The following is a 15,565-nucleotide window of genomic DNA, read 5'->3' as shown; positions in this document are numbered from 1 at the left end:
ACAGATTGCATTCGTCGCAGTATACTGCCCCATTGTTTCCTATTGAAAATTGGCCGGATCGGACTATGGGCTTGGAAGTTATGGCCAAAATACTTTTCCTCATAAAAAAGCGCGTAAAAAAGTCTAGCTCAATTTTAATGCGCTTACCCTAAACGGATTCCCTCACAACAGGCTGCATTCGACTCCATTGTTTCCTATTGAAAATTGGACGGATCGGACAATGGGTTTGGTAGTTATGGCCAAAATACTTTTCCTCATAAAAAAGCGCGTAAAAAAGTCTAGCTCATTTTTAATGCACTTACCCTAAACGGATTCCCTCACAACAGGCTGCATTCGACGCAGTATACTGCCCCATTGTTTCCTATTGAAAATTGGACGGATCGGACAATAGGCTTGGTAGTTATGGCCAAAATACTATTTTTTACCGCACGAGAAAGGCATCATCACCGCTAGGTGGATTAATCTGGGTTTTTCGTTCAATTTTCGCTTTTGATTTTGAGTAAATTGATTCCGGATCTTTCATAACCGCGTTTATTAAAGACGATTGTGTGACTATGTTATAACAGTGTTAATTATCGACAACAAGAACCAGTTATTCTTGCTCAAGCGTGAAGCCGGTCTCCGGGTATGAGCGAATTTGGTGAGATTGTTTCAAAATGTATTCATGTATATTTTTAATGACTAAAATTAAATACGCGCTGGATTGCTTAATCCAGAAGTTTGTTTATGGATCCATTATCCAATTGATAATGGTAGCATAAACAAGCGGGGCTTATTGTTAGCAAAAGTGACCTCGGACTGGTCATGAAATACCAGGCAGTCTGAAATGGGTCACTGGAGCTGCAGTAGAGCTAGCACTTTCTAACTCCCGGACTAAATCTGACTGTAAAAATATGTAAAACAGTCAGCTTTCTTCCATAACATCGCTGCCAGACAGTGGGGGTTAGTTTGTACACACACACACACACCCTACATATTAGTTTGCTGCTGCCGGTCCCGGTGTTTACATAGTCAAAAATAGCAGTTTTTATTAAGTTTTCGCTTCAAACAAGTGACTGATTTCAAAAACATTTTGGGCTGCTCATGTGTGGAAAAGTGTGTCAAAACTTGATTTTTTCAATGCCCTTTGAGAAGAAGTGAAATGCAGTGATAAGCCCACCACATCGCGAACGGCTATTAAAACTAAACTAACTAAACTAAACTAAACTAAACTGCTATTAAAACGGCACAAAACTGCTGATTTAAATATGCTAAAATTCATGCCCAAATGCATAGGACTCTTTGAAAAAACAAAAACGAATGTTGGTGGGAGAGGAGTGCGGGAGGTGTGGTATTGACCCGTGGAAGGTTCGGTGCCATATTGACTGCTATCGTGGTACTCTTCCAACTATGTCCTTAAAGGTAGCAGTTAAGACCTGTAGAAGTGCTCATAGAAATAGAACATTGGCGGCGCCAGCCATTGATATTGGATGGGACATCGCTTGGTGCAAGCACGTTGTCTTTGAGAACTATAGCGTGCTTGCGACGACTGGTGCCACACTTCTCGCTCCGGTAGTGGAACTCTAGCTTACGAGTAGTTGATGTCGAGAAGATGAACCATCTTTTCAATGAAATATCGCAGTATGTGGCCTGCTCGACCATTTCATTCACTTTAAACATTGTTGACCGTCCTTTTTGGAATTGGTCCCACTGTGCGGTGTGGCGATTTTTTTCATTGCGTTCGTTTCTTGAATATTTTTTTCTGGATTTTTTCGGGACATTTTCAAGGCATTACCGGGAGAATTTTATGAACTTCTCCAAAAAAATCTCTTAGTTTTTCCAAAATACTTATATGAAAATTATTTTCGGATTTTCCACGGGAACTACTTTAAAGTTTTAATGAGAGTTTCTTTGGACTTTCAAATTGTAGGTGTTTGGAATTTTCAAGGAAAATTGTTTTGGACATTCTTCAGGAAATTGTTTTGAATTATTTCAAATATGCACGGAACGTTTTTCGGAATTCCTGTTGATTGCTCTTCAAAATTTACACAGAAAATTCTTCGAAGTATCCGTATCAGTAATCTTCATGAACTTACCACGGAAAATTCTACAGAACTCAAAATAGGGATTTTAACAAAAAAATATGTTGAACGGAACATGATTCAGAATTTCGATACGAAATTCTTTGAATTTAGCACGTTTTTGCCTTTCTCGTACAACTAAAAAAGGCTATCATTTCACTCCGAAAACGAACTTTTTATAGAAGCCTCTGAGACCCATAGTATTATATACCAATCGACTCAGCTCGACGAGCTAAGCACATGTCTGTCTGTCCGTGTGTATGTATGTGTGTATGTGTGTGTGTATGTGTGTGCACAAAAGCTATAAAAAACATTAGACAACTTTTCGTATAGTAATCCTTAACCGATTTTTTCGCAACAAGTTTCATTCGACAGGGGACAAAGCAGAGCATTAATGATTAATCATAGATTTAATCATGATTAATGAATAATGTGTTATTTAATCATTATTCATTAATCATAATAATCCAAAAAATATGATTTAATCATTAGTCACTAATCGTCAATCATATAATTTTACATTCAATCATTAATCACTAATCATATTCATAATTGTTTTGAGTTTATTCATTAATCATCAATTTTAATCATTGCATACATTGCTTTTATTTATTAATCTTTAATCATAATCATATAATGTTATACCTTTCAATAACCCAATTTGAAAGAAAGGTTTCTTGACTATTGCAAATCAATCAATTTTATTATTCATTATCACTATTCATTAATCATATCGATCGTTAATCATTAATCATACACATATTCTGTCAACATTTAATCACGATTGGTAATCGTTAATCATACTTCAAACGTTTTATTCATTAATCTTAATCGTTAATCATCGTAAAAAAATATTTTATTCTTTATTCATAATCTTTTATCATTGTCAAAAATGAATAAATCATCAATCATAATCGTTAATCATAGAGTTAAATGATTTAATCATTACCAATTTAATCATTCATTGGAAGCTTTATTCATTAACGCTCTGGGACAAAGCCTTGTTGATCACTATTGAATTTCATAACGATCGGTCATTGCGTTTGAAAGTTATGAAGAAAATGGTAGTTCGGACTAGCAACCCTATAACCAGAGACCGGCGGAGTGAAAAACTGTCGAAATGGCAACGTATGAAATCGTAACAATGATACTGGCAGCACTTGAAATTTTTGCTTTCTTCTTGTGGATGCAAAAAGTAAACAAGTAGAAATGGAACCGCTTTTGACGGTTCAATTGGAAACAAGATGGCGTCTTCGCCGATCTCTTATTCTAGTATTTCTAGATCGGACCTGGGACGGGACTTGCAAAGAGGAAAAAATGTAACTTCAGCTGCTGCCAGTCAACTGCTGTCACGAACTGTCAGGTGCAACCAGCAGCTTTTTGAGTGAAAGTATTGGTATCCCAAATAAAATATTCCACATCATTTTTGTTTTACGAAGACTTTTTTACTTTAACGAGTATTCCAAACCATCCGTTTAGCTTGTTAATAATCAGTAATAAACCTATGTTTTGTTCCCGGTATAAAAATCCTTATGAAAATGAATTTACTATTTCGTGAATTGGATACACTTTTATTGTGCTCAGAAGGGTCCACCTGGGGCTTAGGTGAAACAGTCAAGTAAACAGTTGAAACTCGATGGTCAACTGTGATGAAAAGAAGAACAAGTGTCAAAACAAGAGAAAAGAAGCAGCGTCTTTGCAGGTCTCGTCTCAGGATCGGACCATAGAAACCCCATATAAGGTTGACGTCTGCGATGCTAAATGCGAGAAAGGCACCACCAACGCTAGGTGGATTAATCTGGGTTTTTTTAAATTCCTTCGAAAATTATTTGGAATTTTCCGGTAATGCTACTAAAACTTCAGAATTTCTACGTGAAATTCTAAAATTTTCACGGAAAACTTTTCGGTATTTGAACGTAAAATTTTTCGGACTTTTTATTGTCCATGAGTTGTTTTTGCAATTCCATGGGAAATTATTAAATAGAAGGAAGGGTCATTTGACAAAATCTTTCGGTGGAAATCCACTTGATCGAATTACGTGTTAAGCCGAAAGTCATCGACCCGAAATGAACGTTCGGACGAAAGGGATATTAAACTGAAAACAGAAAATTTCATTTGACCAAAGCGTTTACGCTAATTGATCATTTGGCCAAAATTGTAGTTTGACCGAATAAGTCATCTGACCGAAAAGCCATTTGGTAGAAAATGCCATTTGTTCGAACGGGAACGGGTGTTCCCGGACAGAAGTCATGAACTGATTAAGAAAACATCATATGAACTCGATTGGTATAAGACATAAAAGAACATGCAACAATGTCACAAATTTGCACCGCAAAATCATTTTAATACCAAGATATGCTATTGATAAAAACAAACCAGTAGCTCGAGATATTGATCACTTCTTACAAATATCATAACCTGATATATTCGTGACATTTCAGTGCAAAACATTGATATTATCATCTGATCTTTTATCCTATATATCAATCAAGTCCATATCTTATTTTGCCATCGAATCACGATTTATTATTGTGCTATTTTCTTCTGCGTAGTTTATGGTCGAAAATGTCGACCTGTTTAGCCAGAGGACGATTTTGGCAATCGGCATTTTCGATCAAATTACCTATTTGTTCTAACGAATTTTCTTCCAAATGACCATCCAAACGATATTTTCGATCGCATGCCCATTTTTTTAATTGGTATGCCAATTTCGGTTATACAACATTTTCGACCAGATAGGTATAGGCCGAAATATATATTCCGCCAAAAAAATTTTGGCCTTGTGACCTCCGCCTTATTGTCACTTACCGTCGTTTGGTCGAATGACTAAATGACATTTTCGGCCAAACCATTTCCTAAGAACCGTTTCGGACAAATGGAATTCGGCTACATGACTTTCAGCTTAACGTGCTATCGGCCAATTATGATTCGAACAAATGGCTTTCCGCCAAATGCCTTTCGTCCAAACGGTGGTAATTTGGTCATGAAAGTTGTTCGCTCTCACAGGTCATTTAACTTAAAAATGCCGTTTACCCGAAATAATCGTTTGATCGAACAGATCATTTGGTTGAAAATGTCGTTTGGTAGAAATAATGTTTTGGCAGAAAGAGTCATTTGGCCCGAAAATGTTAACGAAAATGCTAAACAACTTTTTCGAAAAAATGTCGATTCAACCGAACTACACTTTCTGTCATTTGAGGTTGCATCGCTGTATTTACTTTTTCGGTACGCAGTGAATGATTCGCGGTGACATAATAGGGTGTCTACTCATCTGCAAAAACAAAATTCCCTGATTTTTCCAGGTTTTTTCTCCAGATGTTTTACGTTAATTTTCAGGTAAAAACTAATAGATTTTAGCAGCAAAAAATGGATCAAACAAGTAAGTACTACGAAAAACAATTTAAAAAAAATTCTTGGTTGTCTCACAAAAACAATTTTGTAATTATTACTTAAGAAATTCTTCAAGGAATTCCTTCGCAAGTTCACCCAGAAATTACTTCAGCCATTCAATCAAAAATTCCTTCAGGAATCGCATAGGAAATTCCTCCAGGATTCATTTGAAAATTTCTTCTTAGATTCCATTGGAAAATCCTCAGAATGATTACAGAAATTCCTTCAAACTAAGAATTAAGCTTCAAAATTTCCCTTAGAATTTCCTCCAGGATTTCATTTGAAAATTTCTTTGTAAAAATCCTTAGAAAATATCTCAAGGAATGGCTCCGGAAATTGCTTTAGAGATGCATTTGGCAATTCTTTTACGATATTTTTAAATTTCTTCCTTGGAAATTTGGTTAAAAATTATTTCGGAAATTTCTTTGAATTTTATTTCATCTATTTTTTAAAAAGAATCTTAAGGAATTGTTCCGGAAATATGTTTGGGAATTTCCTCTGGAATTCCTTCAGAACTTCATACGAAAACTACTTCAAGAAAGGTGTTGATGCAAAAATATGAGATTGCTGGATCCATGACGTTAGGCTTAAGGACGTTAGGCATAATACCTCCTTAATGTCGTGGGCTGTTTTTGGGGCATTTAATACTTAACATCCTTTATGCCTAACATACTCATGCCAAACGTCCTTATACCTGTTCACGTGACCAACATCTAGTTTGCTTGGATCTAGCAGCCAAGGTACCGGTACTATAAGTGTCAAACGGCCAAGTTATAGCCTATTCAGATTACACTATTTATGATCATAAATATCATGATAAGCTGATGCCATCCCCATACATTCAATTTTCTTTCTCAGCTTTCACACGATATTTATTACGATAAATTATTTATCTAATCGTAATATTAGGCTTATTGAAGCATACTTTAGCAGAATAATTTCAATGCTTACAGCGCCACTAGTGTTCTATTACTGCATTACTGTAAAAACCGTCGGAAAATGCTTCGGATATTCTTTAGAAATTCCTTGGGATTTTTTTAGGAACTCATTCAGAAGAACCTTAAGGAAAACTTTAGAAAACACCTAGAAGAGATTTTCCGTATATATTGCTTTTAAGAATTCTTTGGAAATTCTTCAAGAATAGCTTTAGAAACTCCTTTGAAAATCCATTCGGGATTCCTTCGGCTATTCTTTCAAGTATTCCTTTCAAGTAAATCTTTCATAAATCACTTTACAAATCATAAATTTCTTAAAGAAACCATACGAAAAATCGTCCGGAAATTCATCCAGAAATAATTTACAAAATTGCTAATCTTTCTTATGGACACTTTTTTAGCGATTTCTTTCTTGGAAAAATGATCTACAAATTCCTTCGGAAGTTCCTCAAGGAATTTCTTTGAAAAATCCTAATTATTTTGTATTTTTAAATATATTCCTAAAGAATTTCCGAGGGAAAACTCAAAAGAATTTACAAAGCAATCCTTAATTGATTTCCCGAATAAATTCCTAGATTTTACCGGAAATTCTCCAGGAATTCTTTTGAAGATGGCAAAACTAAGGCATTGCTCCTACTAGAATTTCTTTCATATTTCTGTCCGAAATTATTTCATAACTTTAATTAGAATTTGTTTTAAAATTCAAAAATATTTCCTCTGGAAATTCCTTATGAACCTCATTTGAAAAAAAAACTTATTATTTTATTTCTTATAATTTCTCCAAAATTTATTTCAGATTCCTAAAAGAGTATTCCTACGAGAATTTCTCCAGGATATGTATCGGAAAACCAATCAAGAATTTATCCAAAAAAAACTCATGGGACTCAAGCCAGGAACTCCATCTCGAATTTCTTCAAGAATTACTTTAGAAAATTCTGGGAATGAGAACTCCTTCAGATACTCGCACAAGAACTCCTTTGGAAATTCTTCCTGGAAATTTTCGGGGTAACTTATGAAGAGATTTCAGAAGGAGTTCTTGAAGTAATTTTTGAAGAATTCATGGAGGAATTTCTGAAAAGAAAAAAAAGTGGGAGAGTTTCTAGAATTTCCGGGCTCATTGTTGCAAGATTTTGCTGTGAAATCCTGGATTTTGAAAATTTCGCAAGATCTTTCGGAGAATTTCCTCGATAATTTCCAGAGGAATTCCAGGGGGATTTTTTGGAGGTAGTTCTGAAAAAGTTTTGACGAAATTTACGGAAATATATCTGGAGATGCCAGATGAATTTGCAGACGAATTTCTCACGGAATTTCCGAGAGAATTACCAAAGCAAAAATCCCTGAACAATTTTCCGGGAGGGAGAAATTTTCGAATGAATTTCTGGGGCTGTCGTGTACTTCCACATAAGCTTCTAGTCTAGTCTAGTCTAGACTACACATACACGAGTGCTTTGAATTTTAAAAAATGAGAAATTTTAAAAAATAGCCTTTTTCACGAGAAATCCTCTGGAGTTTCAACGGGATTGCCATAAACTGTCGGCGGCGACGGCGCACACCTCGGTGTGGGAAATCTGGAGAAACCCAAAAAATGGAAACACCAAGATTTTTCTGATGCAATTTGTTTTTGCATTATTAGTATGCACTTAATGTTGTGGCTTATACATGCTGTGGCCTTCCGAAAATTCCGGAACATCCGTGAAATAAAACATTTGACATTCTAACAACGGAATTTATTTCATTTGATTCATTCAAACTAAGGCCTCTGCAGTATATAAAATTCGTCTACATTCAGCTCGGTCAGTATTTAGGGGACATCAAATCGAACCACCTTGCTCTCTGTGCACCTCGCTTTCTTGTCCCCTGCGGATCTCTATCGGTAACCATTTTCACCGGGTTATTGTCCGACATTTTGAGCATGACATTGTGCATGGATCACCTTGGCCACCGAGTGATTCTTTAGAAAATTAAAATGTTCATTTCATAATTAAGGAAAGATCCATTAATTAAGTAACGCCAAAAATGGCCATTTCCAATCCCCCTCCCCCTATGTCACACTTTTTGTATGAGGTATCTAAACAATTTTTATGGATTGTCGCCCTTCAGGGAACCCCTAAGCGTTACGTAATTAATGGATGTTCCCTCCACACAAGGAATTTTTGTTGTTACTATGCGTGCACCAGTTCCAGTGTTTGAATCTATACATGGAGCACTGTTGGCAAAATAACCATTTTTGCCTTTCTCGTACACTAAGTGTACGCAAAGGCTATAATATTGCTTCAAAAATAAAATTTTGATAGGAGGCCGATTTTTATATACCGATCGGCTCAGCTCGACGAATTGAGGTGATGTCTGTATGTGTGTATGTATGTATGTGTGTGTGTGTATGTGTGTATGTGTACAAATTTTGTAGACACACTTTTTGGAACTTAGCATTATCCGATTTACTCGCAACAAGTTGCATTCGACGGGGAATGCGGTCCCATTGTTTGCTATTGAAATTTGGCTCGATCGGACACTGCATTTCGGAATTATTGAAAAATCATTGTTTTTTCCCAAGGGTCCCCCCTTGGAAAAAAAATTCAAAATCGAGAAAAATTTTTTTTCCGAAAATGGTGGCAATACATTTTAACTAATGCAAAAACATGCAAAATGATCGAAAAAATGTGATCTATTCTCCTAAAGAGCTTTTTTGACCTTTCTAATGTGATTCTTTCAATATATTTTATAATGCACGAGAAAGGCATCATCACTGCTAGGTGGATTAATCTGGGTTTTTCATATAAATATTGAGGCTGTTCACAAAGTCGAAACGCTGCACAGTGGGCAAAACCGGACCCAAATTCCCACATAATTAATCCCGCTACAACAAATCAGTAATATATATGTCCCCTTGCACAAAACCTTCGTAGAAATCGATTGGTGGAGGATTCAAGCTCCGGAGAAATAAAAAAAGTATCATTTTCTGTGTGTTTGTCTTATCTTGTATCAGAAATGTCTATCCTGCATTACAATAAAACACTAATTCATCAATAACATTCCAATGCATGATTCAAAAAGGCTGAAATTTTCACAGAAAATGTATTCGTTAGCACTCATCATTCCTGCAAAATTTCATCAATTATATGCCAAATGGCCAATCGAATCACCGCCAACCAAGTTCATATCGATAAAGCATATTCATATGATACGATAACACTTTTGATTTCCTCCCAAACAAGCAAAGCATAATTGTAAAAATTGATTTTGCTTAATTTTTGACGTCCTTTGCACCAGTTGTGGCACTAGTGGTCCCTATTTGGCCAGTCCCATAAGAAAACAATGGGATTTGCCAAATAAGGAACCAAAATTAAGAATAGTGCCACAACTGGTGCATGCGTTCCTATTATGGATTAATCAATTTTGAGGATAATAAAAAATTTTATTGTGGTTTTCACAGCGGTACTAAGGAGCAGGAAGTAAAATCTTTCGCTTGATATATAAAGTCCACCCACATGCCTTTTACTTATTTTTTTAAAAATAGTTGTTCTTATGTATGGCGACAATTGGTACACCCACCCTATGTTACCATTTTTACCCAACTGCAGCATAATAAATTTGCACTACATTAATATTCATTATAATACTGAAGGCTTTATAATGAATGCGCATCTATAAAACACAAATTGTCGGATGGTGATTTGATGATGTTGGGCTACATACAAATGCGTAAATGGTAACATCAACATGACTTGGAAGGATCGAAGTTTATAACTGCGGATACCTCAAATGAATACTATGCTGCAAGGCTATCGTTAAGTAACACAAATCTACTACTAATTTATATTTTATTTTTCTTTATTATAGAAATAACGGAGAAACGCGGAGTTCAGTATTTTCTATTATTATGTAAATAATTATGCACAGTTTTCGCTGTCATAGTCGTCGCTTTCATCTTCTGTATCCGTATCATCCATTTTTTCACTGTTCGTACTACTACTATCTAAAAGGTCAATTTCGTGTGTATTACAATGGTCGCTGTAGTAAAATTTCATTTGATGATCAAAGTCGTTATCTTTCAATCTGCTTTTATAATTTTTTTCCGATCGAATCCAACTATCCGACATTTTTGGATCTGACCATGCTAAGGATAATCGCATCATGTAGGTCAAATTGTCTTCCGGAGTCATTTTTCTGGCGAGTTGTGATCGAGCATGCTTGTACCGCTTGTGGCATGTTTCTCAGATTGTTCGTCATAAAAACTCAAAGGGTAGGGCTGCAAAATATTTTTAATTGAATGCATAATTGAGAACAATATATCTATTAGGATGATTTTTATATAAAATACAATATGGCTTATTAAAAATGCAATAATCTCAAAATCACAAGAACAAATTAAAAGATATGAATACATTCACTTGATACAAATGTTTTTTTTTATATGGTTCACTGTTTCCCACTCGAAAACATCTTAGACCGGACCAACATCGAATTCTGGATTATCAATACTACGCTTTTGTTCGCAAGGCTGACTGGAGAGTTAGCTTAGTAAAAAAGCATTAAATGTACACAAATATGAGCAGTAAAAATATTTGCATATTTTATGAGCCATACTGTATTTGCTAAATCCATGCTTAATTAGTATACGTTTCAAAATATGTGTCTAGTGTAGCGTTTATTTAAGTTTTAAGTTTAATATTCTTGATGTTTTTTATGTTCATTCAGATGTTTATTACAAATTGATTAATATTGCTCATAATTGAAAATATGAAATAGTTTCTGCTTTCAGGTTCATACTTGAGAACAACTTTTAGGAAAGACGTCTGTGAAATTATGAATAGCTTACCATTTCTGCTATCAGCTCCGGTATGTGACTGTATTTATGGATACATGGTGGTAAACGCCGCATGAAGGGAAACTCTTCTTTTATAATGCTTTCTATGTTTATATGCAGCTGTTCTACTTCATTTGCATCGAGCATATGAGATTAAATTGCCAGACAACTTATAACCCTGATATTGCTGATGAGAATTACGCGTACACCAAGAACTTTTGCGAAGCTTTCAGGGTCAGCTAATAATTTCCGAGCCATATTACCGTTGATGCTACTGCCGCAACCACCAATTTTGGGACGATTTATATTAACTTTACATACAGCTTCCAACTGATCCGCTATTGCTCTAGCTTTATTTTTAACCACAGGGTGAGATTGCGCTGGATTCCCTTCGACTTGCTTCTGCGAGGATACGCGCATAAGCCATTCGACCGTATTTAGCCGCGAATGAAAAAACGATGGACCAATTCGTTTATCAGCATCCACACAAATCGGGCAGGCATGGGTATTTTTGTTGTCAACTATGGCGTTAACCACCTTCCCATCGATTAAAGTACACTTTGCCAATAATGTAACATTTAGTGCAATGTTGTTTGACACTATAATTATCGGGTGATTTTCAATTTCATTTACTTCTGCATAAAACTTGATATAAAGGCTCTTTGTGAGCCTGTCTGTTTCTTTCACCCAAGTCATTGAACTTGCCCGAGAGAATGTGTCCGACTGAGAATTCGGATTAATCCATAATTTTTAGTCATTGGCTGTTGAACTTTGCAAATATATTCAGCACATGTTATGTGATAGTGATTAATTGGGTTTTCAAGGTAGAAATTAAAAAATAAAGCTTTTGGAGAAATAAGCGAAAACAACACAAAATCCTATTTTTTTATTTTATAGTTATAACTTTAATTACTCAATTGATTTTGATGAAATTTTGCAGGAGTGATAAGTGCTAGCGAATACATTTTCTGTGAAAATTTCAGCCTTTTTGAACCATGCATTGGAATGTTATTGATGAATTAGTGCTTTATTATAATGCAGGATAGACATTTCTGATACAAGATAAGCCAAACACACAGAAAATGATACTTATTGACGTAAACTACGTCTAAGGGGAAGACTCTGATACAGGGTGTAAAACGGAAATTTCCAAATTCGAGACCGTCACAAAATTAGGATAGATTTCAAACGCTAATAGCTCCTTTATCTTTCAATGGATTTTCGAGATTTTATTATCAATCGAATCGGCAACTCTCCAGCAATTTTTTAAGCCTATTGGAACTATTAATTATCAACGTGAAAACATTAAAAATTCCAAATCTTTACCAACCTAGTAAAATTTCACAGTTTCGTTACGACCGCCTACTGCGGTTGGTTCTTGCGCTCTACTTTTGTGCGGTGATTCACACAAAAAGTACAAAATAGAACCAGAGCAATGACCGCGGCCGGAGCAAAAAAAGTAGTGTTTATGAAAAAGTGCTACATATGCTGGACATGTTCATGTTAGCAAGAGGTGAATATTAAAATTGATTATCAACTTTAAACAAGGTTACTGTTGCGGGAGTGACAAATTAGCAAGATCCAATTCAGTAATTTATTCTACGAGATGAGATTAATTACAAAATTCCTGTAAAGACATATCATTAGAGTCGAAGCCCGCATAAAACATGTATCGGTCTTACTATTTGTGATCTCACTGCAATCGAATTCTCTCGCAACTATCTTTCTGCTAGGTTTGGGAACCACTGTACCTATACTTGCATTGAACGGGAATACTGAGCACCAACTGTATGAGCCATAAGAAATTGATTCTTACCTTCGAACTAACTACCGCTACTATATACTGGCAATCGGAATTCGGCAATCGGACTTAGTATTAAACGGTTCCTGGTCTGACTGGAATAGTTCGAATAATATAGGGTCCTATACATAAGCCATCTATCACCTACCTGTTGGTGCAATATGGTGAATATAATTCTAAGTCAATAGATATGTCTCTAAGCCTCTAATTCACAAACGGTAATAATAAACCTAGAATATATCTGAATTCAATAAAGTTCATCTAATAAATTAAGCTAATATACAAACTTTGCAATTACTTGAGCTATCACAAAAAGAGAGCTAGGAATTTATCAGGGCACTATGATGGGATTTGTTGTGTGGTTTCGGTCTGTTTACAATGGGCATTAGTGATATTTCTGCCTGAGCTGTTAGTATCAGACATTCTGTTGGCGCTGTGTGTGTTACGTAGTGATGCGGAGCTGGGTGGGACTTTCGGTATGCTGGTGTTAGACGAGGCGCATTTAACAGTTACACTCTAACTGTTTTGACGGGAATTGAGTAAAATTTCTGTGGGATAGAAAGAGAGAGCAATGCAATTTTACTCAGTAACTGAGTAGGTGAAAGTTAGCGTGTATCCTACTATTTCGGCAGCATTCCTTTAAAATATCACTCCAAACAATTAATCGCCATTTAATAGGCAATTAACTATTAAATGCATTAATCACTCTAAGTCGAATAACAATCGCAGAAAGGCATCATCACCACTGTGGAATAATAAATTTGGGGTTTTAAAATGAAAATTTTTAAATTGTCATATCCAACCATTTTCATATATAGTGAGTTATGCCACACAGATAGAAAAAGTTGTTGAAATTTACACGAAAGTAATGCACATAAAGGGAATGCCAAAAAGAGTGTAAATTTAAACGATTTTATCGCCTGAATGTATGCAATTTCTATTGCATTATGTCACTTTTTATATGACTTATTCTATAGAAATTGACATAACGCTTTAGAAATTGCATACATTTAGGGCGAACTTGTTGGAAAAGAACCATGTACGCCCAGAATAGTGTAATTTTCCGCGTTTTTATTATTTACGCGCTTTGTAGTTTTCATTATTTTTTTCTGTGCAATTTTGTTCGAAACATAAATGGATTGGTCTGCGATCGAACATGATTTGCAGAAAAACTACACATTACACGAGGCGAAACGTTTACCAAAACAAGCCTCACTACCTCCCGACCCCATATATCCAACATCCCAATGGTTGTAATTTGACACGCGCGGTTTGAAGTTTGTATGATAATTACTATGAGAACAGTAGATTTTTCGGAAAACCGTTTTGCAACGTTGGTCATTAATATCTAAAAATATATGAATACATTGGCAACATAGGAAACTTAGCAAGTGAATAAATCGCCTTTATTGCCAAACAATTCGCTGCTTGCAAGAAAAATTATTAAGGAAATATCAAATCGTGTGAAAAATGAAAAATCGTGAAAATTGAGCACGTAAAAGAATAACAATAATGAGCATTTTTATTTTCTTTATACTTTGCTTACGAAAATCCGATCGGTTCGCAACAACAATCGTCTTACAGATTTAGAAATATTCTACGGGTTGATTATATTTAGGGGGAAATCCTCCAGTGCCGGACACACAAGCCATTTAACAAAAAAAACTTTAACTATCCGGATTATGTTTCCATTTATATCATACTAGCAGAACGTACCCGGGTTGCTCGGGTTTTTACGTTTAACGTTCGAAATGTCATTTTCTGCGTTGATTGCGACGCCGCACTCTAGATCATTTTTCGAGCGATCGCATTAGGGTTTCTCCAAACTCGCCCTAATATTGTATTTTGACAATTTTCCCACATTTTCCTTTAAAATTTATTAATCTTTTGCATATAGAAACACAGCTGATCCCAATACGAATCGATTAGTGAGGAAATCTCGCAAATCGGTCATCCTCTTTGTGAGTTATATTGCTTCAAAGGAAGAATAGATAGAAGAAAGAAACACAAAATATGACTATTGACCATTGATGATTCACACAAACTATATTTGATCATTTGAACACGTTTTTCAACGATGAATTTTGGTGAAAAATTTTACGATTCAGGAAGATGTCTCCTAGTACCGTACACTATTGCATCATGTTCAAATGTGACTAAGTTCCTGTTACATGAGTAAAGACATCATTCAGAATAGTAAATTATTCGCGTGCTTTAAGTTGTAAATATTAAAAATTGTTAGTGGAGCTTATTTGACTCTTCAGCTAAATTTTTTACATCCTAATCCAAATTCCCACCTTTTTCAATGTCCTCTTCAATTTTTGTTTCTGCTAATTTCTGTGGCTTTCTCAGCAAGAAGAAACAATTGAATTGAAGTAAGTGTAACAAAACAGCACAGAAAAAAATGCTGAAAACTAATAAGCGCGTAATTAATATAGACGCGGAAAATTACACTATTCCGGGCGGACATGGATCGTTTCCATCAAGTCCGCCCTAAATGTATGCAATTTCTATAGCATTATGTCAATTGCTATAGCATAAATCAAATAAAAACTGACATATTGCAATGGAA

At 35.3% G+C, this 15,565-nt stretch overlaps 1 protein-coding gene and 1 long non-coding RNA gene across 3 annotated transcripts in view; both read right to left on the bottom strand.

Annotated features, from left to right (window-relative positions):
- Nucleotides 1–15,565, bottom strand: part of LOC134212494 (homeobox protein 2) — a 477,571-nt gene that overhangs the window by 440,661 nt on the left and 21,345 nt on the right. The gene's annotated exons all lie outside the window — the stretch shown is intronic.
- Nucleotides 12,746–13,346, bottom strand: LOC134216625 (uncharacterized). The gene is made up of 5 exons (XR_009980746.1): nt 13,281–13,346; nt 13,142–13,223; nt 13,009–13,088; nt 12,875–12,943; nt 12,746–12,819 (listed from the first exon to the last, which is right to left on the bottom strand). It is a non-coding gene; the product is annotated as an uncharacterized LOC134216625 (long non-coding RNA).

The sequence above is a fragment of the Armigeres subalbatus genome, chromosome 2 (genome assembly GCF_024139115.2).
Source record: "Armigeres subalbatus isolate Guangzhou_Male chromosome 2, GZ_Asu_2, whole genome shotgun sequence".
NCBI classification, from domain to species: Eukaryota; Metazoa; Arthropoda; class Insecta; order Diptera; family Culicidae; genus Armigeres; species Armigeres subalbatus.
The sequence above is the reverse complement of the archived record's forward strand: the minus strand, read 5'-3'. Positions and strand labels throughout refer to the sequence as shown.